The 20,650-nt window shown below is 36.2% G+C and overlaps 1 pseudogene; it reads left to right on the top strand.

Annotated features, from left to right (window-relative positions):
* The first annotated feature begins 17,603 nt into the window (after positions 1-17,603).
* LOC100765548 lies at positions 17,604-19,289 on the top strand (annotated as a pseudogene).
* The last annotated feature ends 1,361 nt before the right edge of the window (positions 19,290-20,650 follow it).

Genomic DNA, 20,650 nt, shown 5'->3' on the forward strand with positions numbered 1-20,650 from the left:
TTATTTAAATACTTCACATCATAACAGTGGGTACAGCATGAATCCTCATTCTACTCAACTGAAGAACAAACACATGATCATGGATGTTGAACCTGCCCAGGCCATGCTTAATTTCATATCACATGATTATAACTGTGCTGCAACTCCCTTAATATATGGGATAAAAGGCACAATCCACCAAGTGATTTAGAAAGCATATCAGTGTGGTAAAATTTCTCTGAAAATTTGAGAGTTTATAAAGAGAATTGCATCCAATTTGATAAGTACTATAAGGTGGATAGATCCCTGTGAACTAAAATTTGTCACTGAATCAACTGCAAATTTTTTGAGCTGAGTAAGATGCTGGTTTGAGTTTTAAAGGTGACAATTGTTAAAATATATACATGAAATTACAACATGCACTTAGATCAAAGTATATAACTGTATATGCAAATGGCCCTTATATTTTGCAAATTACATATTAAACATTGTTTCAGAAAAGTTCATTGAAGTCTGTTTTGTTTAGTTATGATCCCCCACCCATTTGATAACATGAAGGAATAATAGAAACAAAATTTCACAAAGTAAAACACTGTGTTTCTAATCATTTCCATACGATAAAGAAAACCGGTATAGGGAATCATTCCCACACTCATTTTTCTCTATATATTATTAGCAATTTCCCAAAAGTGAAATCGTATTTAAATAACATGAATTTATATGTAAGATTATGTTTTGGTTTATTTATATTTTATCTGGTAACTTAAGAGTACACATAGATTAACACAGGCAATTTATTCACATATATATTTTGGTTCACATGTCTGTACTGTAGTTCTATAATTTTAATCCCAACTTCTACTTGAGTCAGAAATAGAATAAAAATGTATAACCTCTTTGTTGCTGTTATGTCACTGAATGTGTATTTAATGTGGTGGAATAGAACAGTGACTTGTCCTTTTCCTGATATTTACATGCAATATTTGAAAATAGAATTTAAACACAGAAGAGCCTATCATAAGAAGGAAACAAGTAGGACATAATGATCTAACAAGTAGTTAGCCGTGTTGTCATTGAATTTTCTTCATTAATCTCTTTTTCTTTCATGATTTTACTGTGTATAACCAGGTAGACTTCTCAGTCAACAACAACAAAATTTGGAAATTTGAAAACTAAGAATGTTTTCTTGCCTTTTTTCTCCTGAAACATTTGGGCACCCAAAATAACACACAGAAATTAATATTAGTTACAGTGCTTCTGCTCAATGACTAGGATTTCTTATTTGCTAATTCTGCATTATGTATCAAGTATAACCATTAAATGTATGCATTTTATAAAGACTTACATTATTGAGGACACCAGCAGCATGTGCCCTGTCTTCCTGAGATCACATGGTAATTTTACTGCATTTCCCAGAATGCTCCTCAACATTTAGCCCTACCTTTCCTGCCACTCTGTTGGACGACAATGCTTTATTTATCAACCAATAAGACAAACATATACACTGAAGGCCTTTCCCCATTAGGGAATGGTTATGGCCTTGTAGTTTTATTCATAAAAAGTTTCGTTGACTGAAATTAGAAGCAATAACATCTGCAGGCACTACCCTATTGGTTGCCCAAATATATTCCAAGACAACCAAGTATGGCACAAGTAATTATTTGTTGTCACCCTATTACCATTTTGTTCTCACATTTCAACTTTGCATTCTGGGTTTCTATTGTCACTAAATTTTGACATCCAGAAACTGTTGCAATGATTTTTTCTTACATGTCAGTTCATTACTATCAGGCATGGCATAAACTTTGTTGGAAATCCATGTTTTATTGATGGAGACAGATGATATTATATAGTTTTTGAAAATAATTAACATATCAGATTTCTGTGTTCTTTTGTTATTTTTTCTGTATGCTGGTGCTGTTTTTATACTTTGTCTCCCATCTCATGCTCTGAATTCATATGTCTAACAGTAAAGTTGGGAATGGAAAATTTTAGCGTTTTAGAATTATCCACCAACTCTGTGAATGCTGTCATTCTTTGATTAACTCAATTTAAGTATGCAGCATTCAGTATGAAATTGATGAAGAAATGAATTATATGAACGTATTTCACCAAAGACTCTTATGCTCTTTAGAAAATCTTGCTTGCACATTGGTGTCTTATTTCTCAAATTTTGTCTGAAGTAAGATCTCTCATTGGCTTAAGTGCATCACAGATAAGTGGATATGCCGATATGTCATCTGTTTATCTGACATCATTCTCGTCTCATGTTCCTAACCATTAGAAAGGTTGGAGTTTTCCTTCCAACTCATGGTCATAAAAACAATACTCATACATTCTTGATTTCTCATTTTTTGAAAACAATGAGAACAATATATCTGAAGAATGCTCACTGTTTTCTATTCTATGGCATGTATGTAGTGATATCAAAGATTTTTCTTGCTATATTTTACAAGACTACCATGTACTTTAACCATCAGCCATATCACCTGTAGTCCATCCCAGCAAAACTTCTCTGTGCAGCAGAATTTTGTTCTAAGATTATATAAGTATATAAGATCATCATTATTACTTCCTTTCTGTCATAAAGGCAGTCTACCCTATTCATAAAATCATTAGTGAATATGAAATATATTACTATGTGCATACTTTTATTGGAGAATTAAACTAATAAGACTTTACTGGTGCCTGAGTGAGAAAGCACTTATATGCCATCACAATAAAGAGGTTCAGTTTCCACAATATCTCTCCATTAAACTATGATGCTTTTTATTTAATTTCAGATACTTATGTAAGTTTATGTAGGGGTATATAATCAATTTCCTTAGGCATAAATACATGTATATGCATGAGTACACTTCTTGACACATTTCAAAATTTCATGCATAAGAACTGTATTTTATTATTTCCAGCTTGTTTCTGTTTCCTCCTTGAATACAATAGCTACAACACTAAATACCAAAATTAAAAACAAATCTTGATTTATTTATTTTACTGTGAATATGTAAATATAACCATAAGTAAATAAGATTGTATACATAATCTGGTGATTATGTGGAACCAATTTAACATTGACATTTAGGAATTGCAAGGCCTATAAAAATATGATTCAGTGGAAATGCATCTTTTTAATCTTAGCATCATATATATATATATATATATATATATATATATATATATATCTTGATTTTTGTGATAACTGTCTCAATTTATTTTCCCTGCTTATTTTGATTTGCGATTTTTTTATTTCATTGGACTAACCTTCATTTGCTCTTTATTTTCCTTCTGATTTTCTAAACTTTCTGGTTTTTTTTTAATTCCTTTTCCCACTTCGAACATAGTTTCTTTACAACACATATGCTTTTTCTTGGATAATAAACTATATATGACAGTAGCATGCAATGAGTCTCAGAATAAAGGTGGGGTTCTTTTTTTATTGATTAGGTGGCCTTGAATGAAACAGTGTTAAGTCTTGTCCATTAGACTAATTATGGAATTGTGTAATAATGCTGTTAAATTTTATTTTTCTCTGACAGTTGCAACTAATGTTGCCCGCAGAACAAAGTTGGAAAGTATATTAGTTCATAGAAGTTGCAGATGATTGTTCTATTTTGTGTCCACTATCTTACTATCAATGTGGGCTAATGTAGGCTATTCTATCACAAGATTTTTATTCTGGTCAATGATATATGCTAGCATTTCTGAAAAAAATAATTATGAAAACTTCAGACTTGTTTTGGAATTCAAACAGTGTTACGCCACAAAGCACTAAATATTTGTAAGTTATAACATTTGAAGCAGCCACTACAATCAAATTCACCTTGATGTTTTGTAGAGCTCTTACATGCAGTTTTTACAATATAAAGCAAAAGTTTTATATACAGAAATATTAGCCATATTAATAATTTACACTTTGGGTTCTGTGAGCTAATAATTAATAAACTTGAAAAAATTGAACTTGTTTTATAGCAACCATGATAGCACATATTTTAACAAATTCTGAGGCCCAATGTACTGAAGATTGCAAAGCATTTCTCCTATTGGATGTGTCTGTGGGTTACAAAAGAAAAGCTGAGACACTGGAATTTGTATATTTTTAAACACACTGTTCCCTGTGTATTTTGTTTTTCCTGTCTGGATCTTCCTCTTTTCTACATATGTTTCATTTTTCCCATATTTTAATTTAAATTAGCAGCAAGATTGCTTTAAACATCAATCCTAGTTCCCTCTCCCTCTCCTCCTCCCCTGTCCTGCACTAACAACCTACCTGTCCCATACACTTTCTGCTCCTCAGGGAGGATGTATCCTTTCATGGGGCATTTTCAGACTCTCTCATATTCTTTGGAGTAGGGAATAGGCCCTCCCCCTTTTGTTTAGGATCAGGGAGTATCCCTCTATGTGTAATGGGGCTGAAAATCCATTCCTATGCTAGGGATAAGTACTGATCTACTAAAAGAGGCCCCATAGATTTCTGAGGTCTCCTTCATGTCACCCATGTCCCTGGGGTCAGGATCATTTCAATGCTGCTTTCCCAGCTATTAGTCTGGGGTCCAACAGTTCCCCAAATTTCAGGTCAGCTGTTTCCATGAGTTTCATTAGCCTGGTTTTCAGCACTTTGCTCATCACTCCTCCTTCTCTACAACTGGATTCCTGTTCAGTTCAGTGTTTAGCTGCAGGTATCCCCTTCTACTTCCATCAGCTGCAGGATGAAGGTTATGTAATATCATATTAGTTAGTCATCAATGTCATTTTCATGGGAGGGCATTTCCACTATTGCTTAGATTGTTAGTTGGTGTCATCCTCGTGGATCTTTGGAAATTTCCCTAGTGGATGTTTTCTCTTCAAATCTATAACTGCTCCCTCTATTATTGTATGTCTTATATTGCTGTCCTCTATTCTTCCCCTGACACAACATTCCTGCCAACTCATGTCCTCCTCACACTTCCTGTTCTCCACTTCTCATTCTCCTTGCTCCCTTTGTCATCCCCCAAGTTCCCAATTGGCTCAGGAGATTTTGTCTCTTTCCCCCTGTCCAGGGGACCATGTATGTCTCTCTTAGATTCCTAAATGTTACCTAGCTTCTCTGCAGTGTGGATTGTAATTAGGTAATCTTTTGCTCTATGTGTAAAATTCATATATGAGTGAGTGAGTGTATACCATATTTGTTTTTTTTTTTTTTTTTTTTTTGTGTGTGTGTGTGTTTTGTGACTGGGGTACCTCAATCAGAATGGTATCATCTACTTCCATCCATTCTCCTGCAAGTTTCAAGATTCCATTGTTTTTTTTTTTTCTGCTGAGTAGTAATCCATTTTGTAAATGTATCACATATTCTCTACCCATTCTACAGTTGAGGGGCATCTATGTTGATTTCAGGTTCTGGCTATTAGAATTAGAACTGATGTGAATAGCAGTTCTTGTGTAATGAAGGTGCTACCTTAGGGTATATGCCTCAGACTGGAATTGCTGGATCTAATCATAGACTGATGTCTGTTTTTTTTTTTTGTTTGTTTGTTTTTTTTGTTTTGTTTTGTTTTGTTTTTTTCCTGAGGAATCACCATAATGATTTCCATAGAGGCTTAATGAGTTACAACTCCCCCCAGCAATTGAGGAGTGTTCCACTTCCCCCAAATCCTCTCCAGCATAAACTCTCATTTTTTTTTGATTTAGCCATTCTGACAGGTGTAACTTGGTATCACAGATTTGTCTTGATTTGCATTCCCCTGATAGCCAAGGATGTTGAGCAGATTGTCATGTTTCAGCCATTTTAGATCCCTCTATTCAGAATTCCCTATTAAGTTTAGTACACCATTTTTAGTTGCATTATTTGGTATTTTGGAAACTAGCTTCTTGAGTTCTTTGTAAATTTTGTAGTTCAGCCCTCTGTCTGATGTGGGTTTGGTCAATATCTTCTCCAATTCTCTGGACTGACATTTTGTCTTAACTGTGCCCTTTGCTTTACAAAAGTTTCTCAGTTTTAGGAGGTCCCATTTATTAATTGTGTATCTCAGTGTCGGTGCTACTGGTAATGTTCAGGACACTGTCTTTTGTACCAATTCATTCAAAGGTAATTCCCACTTTCTCTTCTAAACGGTTCAATGTAGCTGGATTCATGTTGAGGTTTTTGATCCATTTGGATTTAGTCTACAATCATATCAACCTGAATATTACCAATCTCATCAGTTTCATTGCATGAGATATATTATTTGTTCTCTAAGTTAAAGTGAAATATAGCTTAGCTTTTTCATGTGGTAGAGCATGGGAGTGGTAGCTCAAACTTTCCCTTTGGTTCAATGGGGACTCTCTTTTTCCTGAGGAATCAGGAAGCCATGCTTACACCATAGCTGTAGAAAAATTTTGGAACCATGCAGAGGCTGAATAGCTACTGATCTCTTTCTTAATCTATAGTGGGAAATTACCAATGCGGAGTCAGCTAGAGATACAAGGGTATTTAATAGGAAAAAGCCTTACTTACAGTGTGACCTAGCCAGCCAGCGTGGCAGCAGTCTACACAGCAAGAAGCAAAGTGAAGCCGAAAGAGCAAACGCAGTCACACAACGTCACTCTGACCATGTTCTCACAAGCATGGTTAGGCACACCTGTAGCCAGCCCCTAAGTAGGTGTGGATACAGCTTCCCCTACAATTCCCCTTTTAGTCTAAAAGAGGATTAAAACTTAACAGTTTAAAGTATCCAAAATTAACAATCATAAAGGTAAAATTTAAGAAGATACAACAATCTGCTTATGTCACATCCTAACTATCTATGTTAACTAAACCCTAAAGTAATCTGAGAGAGGTATCCAAGCCTGAACACCTCCTTCCAATCCCAACCATAAGCAATAGGAAGCTATCCCTAACTAGGTATATACACTATCCTAAGTGACAACAATGGGGAAAGGGGGCGTAGCATCCTCCAAGTTACTTCCTGCTGAAATCGGACAATGATAGTCATGTGGGGTCCTGTAGGAAGAAAATGTTAGTATACTGAAAGTCTTGAATGAATTGTATCCAGTCCATGTTAGATGGGATTCAGTTGATTTAAGATCTCGCTTGAAATCCTCAACTTGATTGAAGTCAGTACCCGAACATCTCTGGCCAGTGTGTACGTTGAAATGTAGCAAGTTGGATCCAAAGCAGTCGAGGAGGTGTGGCCCATTTTCTCTCCCAGGTGTCCAGGGATTGCTGTCAGGCAGGTCTTCATTGGCTGTGTGGGTCTCAAACATAGACAGTTAGCAGAGAAATGTTTGCTTGTGTATGTACACATGCTGGGGAATGCAAACATGAGAGCATAACAATTATGAAAGGGTGTACACCTTGAGAGAAAGATCCAAGAAAAGACAAAGACAGTCCCCAAATTCTTTTTTTATTCTGTATTACATCAATTGACTCCTTAATACAATACTTAAACACTAAAGCTTAGTTAAATAACGTGCTTGGATTTTAGAGGAGGAAAGCCAAAACCACCTCTACATCCAGCATTGGTTCAATTGATTAGGGACTAGGAAATGAAAAGAGATAGAGTTCTCTGAGAGACAGCTATAAAGTTTACCATATGACAATAGCCTTATTTACAGAGCAACCTAGCCAGCCGGCATGGTAGCTGTCTATACATCAAGAAGCAATGTGAAGCCGAAAGAGCAAACGCAGTCACACTACATCACTCTGACCACGCCCATAAGTAGGCATGGCTACAGCTTCCCCTACATTATCCCCCATTAAATAGTTTGGATTAGGTCCTTTTATTTGTTTTGATTATCACTTTTAAAATTACTAAATCCTATTTAACATTCCAGTCTCATTTCCCTCTCTCCCTTCCTACCCTCCACTCATCCTTTCAACACTTCCTAGAGAGGGTAAGACCTCCACTTGGAAATCTACTACCTCTGTTTCATCATCTGGTTGATGCAAGACCCAGGCACTACTTCCTTTTCTAGGCTGAACAAGTTATATTTTCATATTGAATATGCTACTCTCAATTCTATTGTGCATTTTCATTAGATTATAGACCTACTGCCAGTGCCTAACAAATTCCCCCAGCTGTAGAAATGTCTCAAAAATACAGAAATTGAGATTGATCTTATACAGGTTCCCCAGTTGTCATACCAGGGTAGGTAAACTCTTAGTAGTTCTGGTCAGTTATACTGTGGGTTTCACCATTTTTTGTCTGGAATCATTTGTTCATATTATCTCTATTCCCTCTGTTTGAAATCAATCACTAGAAAAATACATTCTGTGTAAGGGAACACAGATATATATATATATATATATATATATATATATATATATATATCAGTCATAAAACAAAAGCTACACAGCCTACAATCCACAAAACCATATAAGTAAGGAAATTATTCTAGAAAGAGTTGGTAAGAAATGTGGAAAACCACAAGTAGCCATTAGGAAAGACCACTAAAGTACCCATTCCCTTCTTAGTTACTGACAAGAAAAAAGGAGTAGGTTCTTATCAGGGACAGTCATCTGTTTAGCACTAGCATTGTGGTTTGGCCAGGAAAGCCAGGGGACAGGAAGCTGCTTTGGTCATGGTTGGGGTATTATAAATTTTAAATCTGTCTTAGGAATTATCTGGAAATTATAGCCCCAGGAAGAAATTCCATTTGTATGCAGTGTATTGTGTCCCAATAGACAGTTTCCAAATTAGCACAGAGACTTATTGTTAATACTGAATTTTGGGCCAGCAACTAAGGCTTGATATTGGGTGACTTGCACATTTTATATTTACGTGTGTGTGTGTGTGTGTGTGTGTGTGTGTGTGTGTGTGTGTGTGCTAAGTATTACTGAATGAACAATGTTGAAAGTACATATTTAATGAATACTCAATTTTCTAACTTTCTCCTCTTTTAAAAATTTTGTGATTAAAATCTCTTAATGAAAATATTGGGAAATATTTTTGTGTGTGATAATTCTAAAATATCTGTATTGTTTATTAAAGATTTCACATGTTAAATTGAGATTATCTTCAATTCTCAAACCTATACCCTGTATAACACCTACAACAACCTAGAAGGTTAACCTGCATAGTTGATGCTTAATTTTATGATACATCTTCTCCATGATCTACAGATGCCTTACTATATATGATAAAAGAAAGTCAAGTGCAATTTGAAGAATATAAACATGGTACAATTGCATTGTACAATGAAAAATTATGGGTAAGACTGTATCTTATTGGAACTTAATAGAAGGAAGTGAGGTACCTGTGATATACAAGGTATATCACAAAATAAGGATACTGTGATATACAGAGAGTTTAGCAATATAGTCCTTGAGTTATCTTCAGGATGCTATTTTTCTTTTATGAATGTTCTGTGGACAGCCAAGTAGATGACTCAGTAACCAAGAGATTCTTTTGGAAATTTGTAAATCTAGGCTATGTTCTCAGAGAACATATATTTCAAAACCAGACTACTGGTATCATACTGTTCCTGACAATGAAAAGAGTGTGGTACCAATGGCTCAGGAATATCCAGCAGCAGAACTAAATGCGTAATTATTAAATAATATTTGGCCCTCAAAACTCCCAGTATGCCTAGGTAGACTAATAACTAAGGAATACTTTATTAGAGGGGCTCATTGATTTTTAATCATGTAAATGTGTGGATAGGTTGAACCATTTATTTCTGATTGTCATGGATTACAACTCATGTTCTAGTATATGTTTCCATATTAATGTATATAAATCACTTAAATGTAATCACTTCTTAATAAAGACAGATAAAAATATATAATTCAGAATTAAAAGTGATATTGACAATTGGAGAGGATTTCTATTGTGGGAATTTCTCTGAAAACTTCAACATTAAATACATATCTAATAATATTAATAGATTATTATGATCATGATCAGCATCTAAAACAAATACATGATGGAAATTTGCAAGCATAACTGAGCATTTGCATATAAATGCACAGAAAAATTTAAAATAGAAAATTTTTTGAGAATTTAAATATATTTAAAATTATTCTTTTCCAATGTAAATTATTCTTAACTTATTTTGTTATTACAAATACATTGTGAGATAGTGTATTCAAGTTCAACTTATTTGGAAGAGAGTTTGAAGAATCATTTCTTTCATTAATCCAAGCAATTATTTATAGAATATATGAGTAAGAATAAATGTATTATAACTCAAATACATACTACTATAAGTAAATATTATAATCACTTAAGAATGAGTTATTAATTTATGTATATGATATTATATACAGTGATATATTTTAATTACAATACCACACACAGAAATGTACACTAACAAATCATAAAAAGTAAGCCTCCTGATGCACAGAGCAACCCTGATTCAAAATCATCATAATACAGGAATGAAGACTTTCTTATTATAAGCTAGAATGTAGGAAACAGCTTCTGGAAACTCACTCAGTGAAAATTCAGAAAGTGTTGTCTACTGTCAAATTGAGGCATATCCAGTGGAAATTTACATTATATTTATTGTCCTCCTTTCCATTACTCTGCTTTTTTTACAATAAACAGGGAAGAGGGGTAGATGGATGAGTCAGTGGCATAGATGGAGGACTCCAAATTAAATGCAGTCATTTGCTTTGCATTCCTGGGTTTGAATTTCTCTCATTGTTTGTTCCTATTGAATCAGTATTTGAATGCTTGGCCTGCTCAAATAGGAGGCAATCAAATGTAAAAAAAAAAAATGTGTGCACTAAATGGTTTTAACAGTCAAGGTCATCTATGTGAGAATTGTATATTCTAGTGCAAGGAAAAAAGTTACCTCAATTCAGCATCTGTGTCAAACCAATACCTGATGGATATGGAAGCATATTTTCACTCAAAAATTTCCAACAACAGAAAAATATGCAAGATTATTTACTATATCAAGCCCTCAAAATGCCCATAGGCTTAGGAACAGAAATAATGGAGCCAAACAATTCTTACAGTGGCTTTCAATTTACTGAAGTAATAAGGAGGATATTGACAACTGTTTGCCAAAGGGGGCTACTCATGTTCCAGTAGATGGAGACATATTGAAGCACATACTGCTGCATTACATAAATTCATATGTTTTCAAATGTATCAGAAGAACATAAGCTTCAGATGTAAAATGGTATGGGGAGGTAGAGGGGAATTCTACTTTTGAGAAATGTGTGGATTCTTCAGAAGAACAGGGTTATCTAACAATATTAATGAATATTTTATGAATATGAAGTGAATGTAATAAAACAAAAACATGAGGGAAACTTGCAAATCTAATTGAGATAAACTATTAGGTTTTACCATAGACAAAATTCATGCTTGAGAGTTATTCATATTTATAATTGTTTTTTAATAAGTGAATATTAAGTTATTTCTTTTTTATGAAGGCAGTGTAAGAGACTATGATCCAGTTAGGTCAGTTTGGCAGAAGGTTTGTAAAAAGGATTTTTCTTCAATCTGAGAAGAGTTTCTTACAACTCTGATACGTGTGTGTGTGTGTGTGTGTGTGTGTGTGTGTGTGTGTGTGTGTATTCTTTGTACCCTGCTTATCCAGATTTTATAGAGTGATATCAAACAGTCCAAGCAATAGTAAGTATTGTCCAATTGGCTCTTTCTTTCAAGTTGAAAGTAAACTCCTTAGTGAGTTTCTTTGATGTACATCTTCCAGCTCTGGGGTAATTGGTGTTTCCAAAGCAGTTGTCTCATTGCCATGAAAAACCATAGATACCATTCTAAGAGAGGAAACAGAACTATGCACTACAAGTCAAATTCACTAAAGCCTACACAGTAACCTTCAGCAGTGTTACATGACTAGCCTAAATTAAAAACCCAGTATTTGGGTCTAAATTGAGAGCTATAATTATAAAAAAATTGTGATTTTTGATGAAAGACAAATCATTTTGGTAAAAATTAAGCATTTTAAATCATAATGCAGTTAAATAATTTTATGTTTGTATTTTCACTGGTAAAATCACATCTAAAGCACTAATATGAAAACTTAAATAATGAATATTTGTTTATTATGTAAATAGTTAATACTAAATACTTGGTTTGCATTTTTAAAGAAAGGCAAAAATAGGTAAACATTCACTAAAGCTACCTGCTGTGTTATAAACAATTCAAATAAGAACTATTTTCCAATAGGAACCCTTGGGAAGAGCAAGGCAAAAAGAAAGTGTACACCTTTTTGTTTTAGTTTACACTGGAGCCATATAATAACAGGGAGGATACAATAATAACAGTAACTGTAGTAAGCTTATTTAGAGTATTCTCAGATGCCATTAGTAGGATACATATTGAAATAATTTAAAAACATTTCCTTATCACTTTGCAGTTCTTTATTAGCTCTTGGACATCACTGGCTACATATGATTTCTCTTTCCCTATACTTTGTGACTTTTAATAATTTTTCTTACTTAACATTCCAGTAAACATCACTATATTGTGTTTTATTTAAAACTAGTAGATTGAGTATGTGTTAGAAGTAGTCTGTAGTACTGAGGTGCAATATGGAGGATTGTCTTCATTTTGATTTATATCACCCTAAATTTCTCATATTGAAGTCAACTTAAAATGTGTATTCATTTTTAATAAAGGAAGAAAAATTTACAAATCAAGAATTTTAGACCAAGACTCACAAATGATTCTAAGTAAAATTCTGAGCAGGGCCCATGGTTTACACATGTGATTCTAGAAGCTGGGAAACCAAGGCAAGATGACAACAAAAGCAAAAAGGCCACAGAGAAACCCTGTCTCACCTTGATGGACCCTTTCTTATTCAAGCTTCTCCTCTAAATTTAAAGACATAAAGATAGTAAAGCAAATCAATTGCAAAGAGTAAAGCACCATGACTGTCATTATTTCCATGAGATAAAGAAACCTTGGAAAATGGTACCAATCCAGTACACAATATTTTTTTTCTCTACTACTTGCAGACACTCGAAAGCAAATCACAGATTAGTGATTTGCACACAGCTATTTCTATGAATTTCGCCAGACTGGTGTTGACCCCTTTGGTCTTCACTCTTCCCTCTCTGCAACTGGATTTCACAAGTTCAGTGCAGTGTTTAGTTGTAAGTGTGGGCTTCTGCTTCAATCAGTTACTGTAGGATGGCTCTGGGATGGCATATAAATTAGACATCAATCTCATTATCAGGAAAGGGCATTTAAGGTAGTCTCTCCACTATTGCTTAGATTGTTAGTTGGTGTCATCCTTGTAGATCTTTGGACATTTCCCTGGTACCAGATTTCTCTTTAAACCTATAGTTGCTCCCTGTATTATGGTATCTCTTCTCTTGTTCTCATCTATTCATTCCCCAACTCTGCCTTTCTGTGCCCTCATTTCATCCCCTATACACCTCTTCTCCCATTATATTTCTCGTAGATTTCTCTTCCCTCCCCCATGTTCCTAATTTGCTCAGGAGATCTTGTCCCTTTCCCTTTTGGGGGGAACCATGTGTGTCCCTATTTGGGTCCTTCTTGTTTCCTAGCTTCTCTGGTGGTGTGGATTGTATGCTGGTAACTCTTTGATTTATGCTAAAATCCATAAATGTGTGAATACAGACCACAGTTGACTTTTTGACTAGATTACTTCAATCAAAATGGTTTCTTCTAATTTTATCCATTTGCCTGTGAACATCTATGCTCCAAATACAAAGGCACACACTCTCCTAAATAAAACATTACTAAAACTCAAACCACATATAAGACGACACACTCTTACCACTAGACAGAACCACTAGACACAAACTTTACAAAGAACAAAAGGAAATGACAGAAGTTATGACCCAATTGAATTTAATAGATATCATCATTCCATCCAAACACAAAAGAATATATCTTATTCTCAATGTCACATGGAACCTACTCAAAAATTGAGTACATTATCTGCAGTATAGCAATCTTCCACAGGTACAAAAAATTAGGGAAAACATCTTGTATTTTATCAGACCAAAATGCTTTAAAGTTAGAATTCAACAACAACACAAATTGCTGAAACCCTACAAATTCATGGAAATTGAACCAAGCCCAATAGCACCATTCTTGAGTCAAGGAAATAATAAATAAAAAATTAACTTTCTAGAATTTAGTGAAAATGAAAACACACCATTCACAAACTTAAGGGATACTTTGACAGAAATACTAAGAGAAATGTTCATAGCAGTAATTGCACACATGAGGAAACTGGATAATAATTACACTAGAGATTTAACAGCACAACTGAATGTTCTAGAACAAAAAAAAAAGGCAAATTCACCCTGGAGGAGTAGAAACTAGTAAATGATTGAATTGATTGTTGAAATAAATAAAGTAGTAACAAAGAAAACAATACAAACAATGTATTGCTTTTTAATTCCCTTTGTTCATTTGAAGACACTACCTCCAGAATAGATATCCTTTTCCTTTGGATATTAAATTGTATATTCCCATTGCAGACAATGTGTTCTGAGTCTAAAATAATTGGGGGTTTTGGGGATTGATCAGGTGTCCTTGGAGGAAACATTGTGAGTTCTTGGCCTTTGACCATTTGTGGAATTATGGAATAATGCTTCTAACCTGCACAATATTCAAGGAAGTTTTACTCTGGTAACCAATACCTGAAAGAAATAAGGGACTTATTCATGATATGCTCCCTTGAAATAACCATCCTCTAAGAAAAAGTTTTGTCATAGACTATTCCCACATAGCCACCTGGGAATTTGTGCAGTTCAAGTGTCAGATTCAACAAATAAGTGCATTTGGTAATCTGACACAGTATATAATTGAATGTATCAAAAAACTGAAAATGGCAGCCCAGAATCACAATCTACCATCAGAAGACAGGAAGGGAGGCTTCCATGAAGATACCATGGATGTAGGCAAAAGAACCCAATATAAGGTCACCCCCTAATTGCCATGGGGATTTTTCTCTTTTGATTATTTTATTCAGTACCTAGTATAAATTACATTTTTCCTGTCATCAATTTAATTCACAGTTTCTCAGGATCACATATTTAGTTGGGAAGGAAGAAGACCCAGCAGCTCTGAAAGAGATCTGCAAGATTAGGTCAAGACTTGATTTCCACTGTTGGATTGAGATTAGTGTGCTTATTGGTTCAGATTAACAGAACAGTTTGAATATACACAGACCCTCAGCGAGAGATAAGGATAGCTTACAAGTTGCCAAATTTCAGTTTCTTACCAGACAGATTCTGGCTACATTCCAGTTCTCATTAATTTCTATGTATAAGAAAAATGCAATTATGCATTGCCCCAGACCAGGGAAACTCTTGTGTGATTCCTGATCCTGTCTCCTGTCCGCAAAGAGATTCCTACTTCTTGAACTATTTATTCTTTTTAAACATGTGACATCCCTGTTTCAGACTTGAAGTGTTGCAGTATTTGAAGAAAAATAATTCTCTTGATATAAGAGTATTTGACAAAGTGTATGAGAGCCTTGCAATTTCCTGTCCTTTAGGAGTTCCATTGTAGGAATGGCTATGGAATTGTAATTACATTCATGAAATATTTGATTGATTGAAATTACAGGCAGTAACATTTATAGACACTACACTGTCACCCAAAGTTCTCCATTGGCAACACAGTATAGCACAGGAAATTCTCTTGTAATCATCTTGTCCATACTAACTTCTCAAAGGTGCAAATTTGCATTATGCATTTGTTTTGTCACTTCATTTTGGCATAAAAATATTTTTCTTGTGTTTTCTGAAATATCCTATCTTTAGGTTTAGGTAGGACATGAGCTTTTTAGAAATCAATATTTATTGATGATGGCAGAGAGCTAATAAACAACAGACTTCCTTGTTCTTAGTTTGGTTGTTTATGTATGCTTTAAACAGTGATAACATGTTGTGTTCCTCCTATCTCAGACTATGAATTACTATGCCTGATAGCATAGTTGAGGCTGGAAAAGGTTGGTTCTTTGGAATTATGGATCACATATGAAACTGGTGGAATCTTTTGGACATTTTCTCATTACAAGTATAGGTCATTCCATAGGTTTATGATGAAGACTTGAAACATCAGAACATAGTACACTAAAGGCACTCCAGTTCACTAGAAAAACCTTACTTACACATTGCTCTGTTATTTCCATACTTGTGCCTGAAGGACAGACATGTGTGTACATCAATATGTCATTAGTACTTAGTTTATTTCTGAGTGCCTCTCACAGAATGAAATAATTTCATTTTATCAGTCATCATTTTGATGTCCGGTTCCTGGTTTTAAAGCAGCTTGTGGTTTCCTTCCAACTCATGTTCTTGAATGCAAAACACATAATTATATATTTTCTCAGTTTTTGGTCACAGACAGAAAGATATATCAAAAAATCGCTTAGCATTTTTTTTCTATTAGGGCATATATCTCATGAGGGTGAGGAATTTTTTCCCTGCTATCTTGTAAGCAATAACATACTAATTAACCTTGAAATATATTACCTGTGTTCCATCCAAAGGCAGCTTATCAATAGCTGCAAATAGATTAGTTCCTATGATGACATAAGTATATATGAATATAAAAAATATGTTCTTATCCTCATAATTAAAGTTCTACCAATACATGGGAATATCTGTGAATACCAAATGTGCCCCTATATTGATGCCTTTAGCCAATAACTTAACCAAATAAAAAAATTATTGGCACCTGAGTGAGAAAACTGTTATCCTTTCCCAGTATAAGTGGCTAAGATTTTTCCATATCTCTTTGTATAAACTAAAAGACATATGAATAGGAACAGAACTAACGAGGCTGAATAATATTGAGCTTGGTTTTTCATCTATTAAAGTAATGAGAAGTGTAGTTGTAGGATCCTTTTTTTTCAGAATTGCTTCCCATGTGGGACTACTCACGTTTCAGTAGATGGATGCATATTGATGCACATACAACTGCATTAAATAAATTCAGTTCTTCTCAAAGATAACAAACAAAAATATGCTTCACATGTAAAAGTGATATTTAAAGTTGGGGCCTATTCTATTACTGAGTAATTTGTGGATTCTTCAAAAGAACATGTTCAGGGCTTGTTGCCCCCTTCCCTTCTTCAAGGGACTGTGCAATCTTCCATTGGGGTCATCCTGGTTTCCCAGCTCATTTAGCAGTGTGGGTTGCAGGCTGTTAATTTTTTGCTCTATGTCTAAAAGTCATATATGAGTGACTACACACCATGTTTACATTTTTGTAACTAGGTTACCTCACTCAGGTTTGTTTCTTCTAGTTCCATCCATTTGTCTGCAAATTTCAACATTCCATTTCCCCCCTGAGTGGTACTCCATTGTATATATGTACATATTTTCACTATCCATTCTTCAGTTGAGGGGTGTCTAGGTTGATTCCAGGTTTTGGGTAGTGGGAGCATGGTTTGAGCTTGGAGATTAAAGAAGTGAGAAGTGAAGAAGGGGCAGGGGTAGGAGAACAAGAGTACTGAGGCATGGGAGGCATAGAGGAGGCCAAGAAAGGAGATTCCTTGGATAGAGAGAGACAGTACAAGTATGGAGAGAAGTCTGACCCAGGAAATTGTTAGAGGATCCACAGGGATGACCCCAACTAACAATACAAGCAACAGTGGAGAAGCTGCCATTGATGCCCTTCCCCTATATTGAGATTGATATCTACCTAGGTTACCATTCATAGAGCCTTCATCCAGTAGCTGTTTGAAGCAGAAACAGGCAGCCACTTATAAGCACTGAACCGCTCTTCCTCACATCTGAGCCTCTTGATCCTACCGTGTTGCCAAAATGTCGCTTTCTAACAAGCTGACTTTGCACAAGCTGGACGTGAAGGGGAAGCGGGTTGTGATGAGGGTGGACTTCAATGTTCCTATGAAGAACAATCAGATAACAAATAACCAAAGGATCAAGGCTGTTGTCCCAAGCATCAAATTCTCCTTGGACAATGGAGCCAAATCAGTTGTCCTTATGAGCCACTTGTGCCGGCCTGATGGTGTTCCAATGACGGACAAGTACTCCTTAGAGCCAGTTGCTGCAGAACTCAAATCTCTGCTGGGCAAGGATGTTCTGTTCTTGAAGGACTGTTTTGGCCCAGAAGTAGAGAATGCCTGTGCCAACCCAGCAGCTGGCACTGTCATCCTGCTGGAGAACCTCCGCTTTCATGTAGAGGAAGAAGGGAAGGGAAAAGATGCTTCTGGCAACAAGATTAAAGCTGAGCCAGCCAAAATTGATTGCTTTCAGAGCCTCACTGTCCAAACTTGGGGATGTTAATGTCAATGATGCTTTTGGAACTGCACACCGAGCCCACAGCTCCATGGTGGGTGTGAATCTGCCACAGAAGGCTGGTGGATTTTTGATGAAGAAGGAGCTGAACTACTTTGCCAAAGCTGTGGAGAGTCCTGAACGCCCCTTCCTAGCTATCTTGGGAGGAGCTAAAGTTGCAGACAAGATCCAGCTGATCAATAATATGCTGGACAAAGTCAATGAGATGATCATTGGTGGTGGAATGGCTTTCACCTTCCTTAAGGTGCTCAACAACATGGAGATTGGCACTTCTCTGTATGATGAAGAAGGGACCAAGATTGTCAAAGATCTCATGGCCAAAGCTGAGAAAAATGCCTGTTGACTTTGTCACTGCTGACAAATTTGATGAGAATGCCAAGACTGGCCAAGCTAATGTGACCTCTGGTATACCTGCTGGCTGACTGGGCTTGGACTGTGGTACTGAGAGCAGCAAGAAATATGCTGAGGCTGTGGCTCGAGCTAAGCAGATTGTTTGGAATGGACCTGTTGGGGTTTTGAATGGGAAGCTTTTGCAAGGGGAACCAAGTCCCTCATGGATGAGGTGGTAAAAGCCACTTCTAGGGGTTGCATCACTATCATAGGTAGTGGAGACACTGCCACTTGCTGTGCCAAATGGAATACAGAGGATAAAGTCAGCCATGTCAGCACTGGGGGTGGTGCCAGTCTAGAGCTCCTGGAAGATAAAGTCCTTCCTGGGGTGGATGCTCTCAGCAATGTTTAGTATTTTCCTGCCTTTTGGTTCCTGTGTACAGCCTCTAAGTCAACTTAGTGTGTTTTCCACATCTCCATTTGGTGTCAGCTAGTGGCAGAGATGCAGCATCAGGAACCCTTAAACAGTTGCACAGCATCTCAGCTCGTCTTACTGCATCGGGATTTGTCTACATTCTTCAAGATGCCATTTTAATCCCTTAATGGCTAAGTGCATTCTAGAGTGCATCTATTTATATTCTGCCTGTAAAAGAAAGTGAGCTATAAAAGCTTAGTTCTCTTTGAGTAGCCTCTGGTTAGCTTTGTCATTGTTCATGACGCAGCATGGAAATAAGATGAAATTCCAGCTATAGGTTTGGAGAAGTTGATGCTCTATTAATAAAGATGTCCACTGGGAAAAAAGCACTGAACCATACTCCTAGAATCCAGTTGTGGAGAGGGAGGAGGGATGAGCAAAGGAGCCAAGAAAGTGCTGCAGAAACCCACAGAAACAGTTGAACTGACCTAGTGAGTGTATGGGGACACTAGTCACAAAGCTGGGGAAATAGCATTGGACCAAACCAAGCCATCTGAGGGTGGGTGCCAGCTAGGAGGTCAATAGAGTCTATGGGATCTCTAACAGTGGAGCCTGTCATTTTTCCTAGAGCACAAAAGGATTTGGGGGCCCATTCACTATGGAGGGCTACTATTGCAGCCTTGCTATAGCAAGAAGGGCCTAGAAACCCCCCCAAGTGATATGACAGTCATTAAAGGTCCCTGGTGAAGGGCCTCCAAATCCCAGGATAGGAGTTGAGAGATGGGTTGTGTGGGTTGGTGCGAAGCATGAAATGTTGGAAGAATGAGGGAATGGGGGATGGATATGCAGATATGAGTAGTAATTAAGGAATTTGAAGAAAAAGACACAGAAAATAAAAAAAAACAGCATCATCGAACGATATTAATGAATACTTTTGAAAATGTCTGAATCATGAAACTACTGACAGGACTGGAGACAGGCTGGCATATAGTTTCAGTATCAGCAAAAGCAGGGAAAAATATGCTTGACCACCAGACACCATTATGCAGTGTTTTCTACTACTAAATAGCAGGAGAGGCACAGTTAAACTGTATTTCATCCTTTCTTCCCAATTCAATTCCCCTGCTTCTTTCACAAGAAAAGGGAGGAGGGAAGGACAGATGAATCAGCAGCTCTGATGGAGAGTTCCAAGAACTGCAATCACTTGTTTCCATGTGTGGATTTGTGATCTCTCTCATGATTTGTCCCTAATGTATGTCTGCCTGAATGACATCTTCCAATAGGAGGCATTCACATCTTATAAAAATGACAATACTGGAGGAATTTTCCAGCCAGGCTTCTGGCTAAAATCCAGCTCTTAGCTGGATTTAGGCCAAGCTTGGTTGAAAACAATCTAAGAGAAGGGAGATATCCAAGAACCTCCAGGAAACTGGGGCAATTAAAACCTGGAATAGGGTAGGTGACTGGTGACATTTCCAACAGTCTTGCAATGAGTAACTGCTGCTGTTTTCAGGGGAAAATGTTCCCCTCTCTCTGAAGCCACAGTTTCATCCTTAATATCTGTGATTACTGGTTCAGTAAAGGATCATGCATTATGTGGGAGGACAATTTACTTTTAACTCAGTAATTGACAAACAAATGTTTATGCTGATTAAACATGCCCTTGGAGGACACAATATAGAAGGCTGCATTAAGGAGAACAATTACTAAGCCATCTGCGATTCTGTGAGATTCCACAA

Source organism: Cricetulus griseus, chromosome 3, assembly GCF_003668045.3.
Source record: "Cricetulus griseus strain 17A/GY chromosome 3, alternate assembly CriGri-PICRH-1.0, whole genome shotgun sequence".
NCBI classification, from domain to species: domain Eukaryota; kingdom Metazoa; phylum Chordata; class Mammalia; order Rodentia; family Cricetidae; genus Cricetulus; species Cricetulus griseus.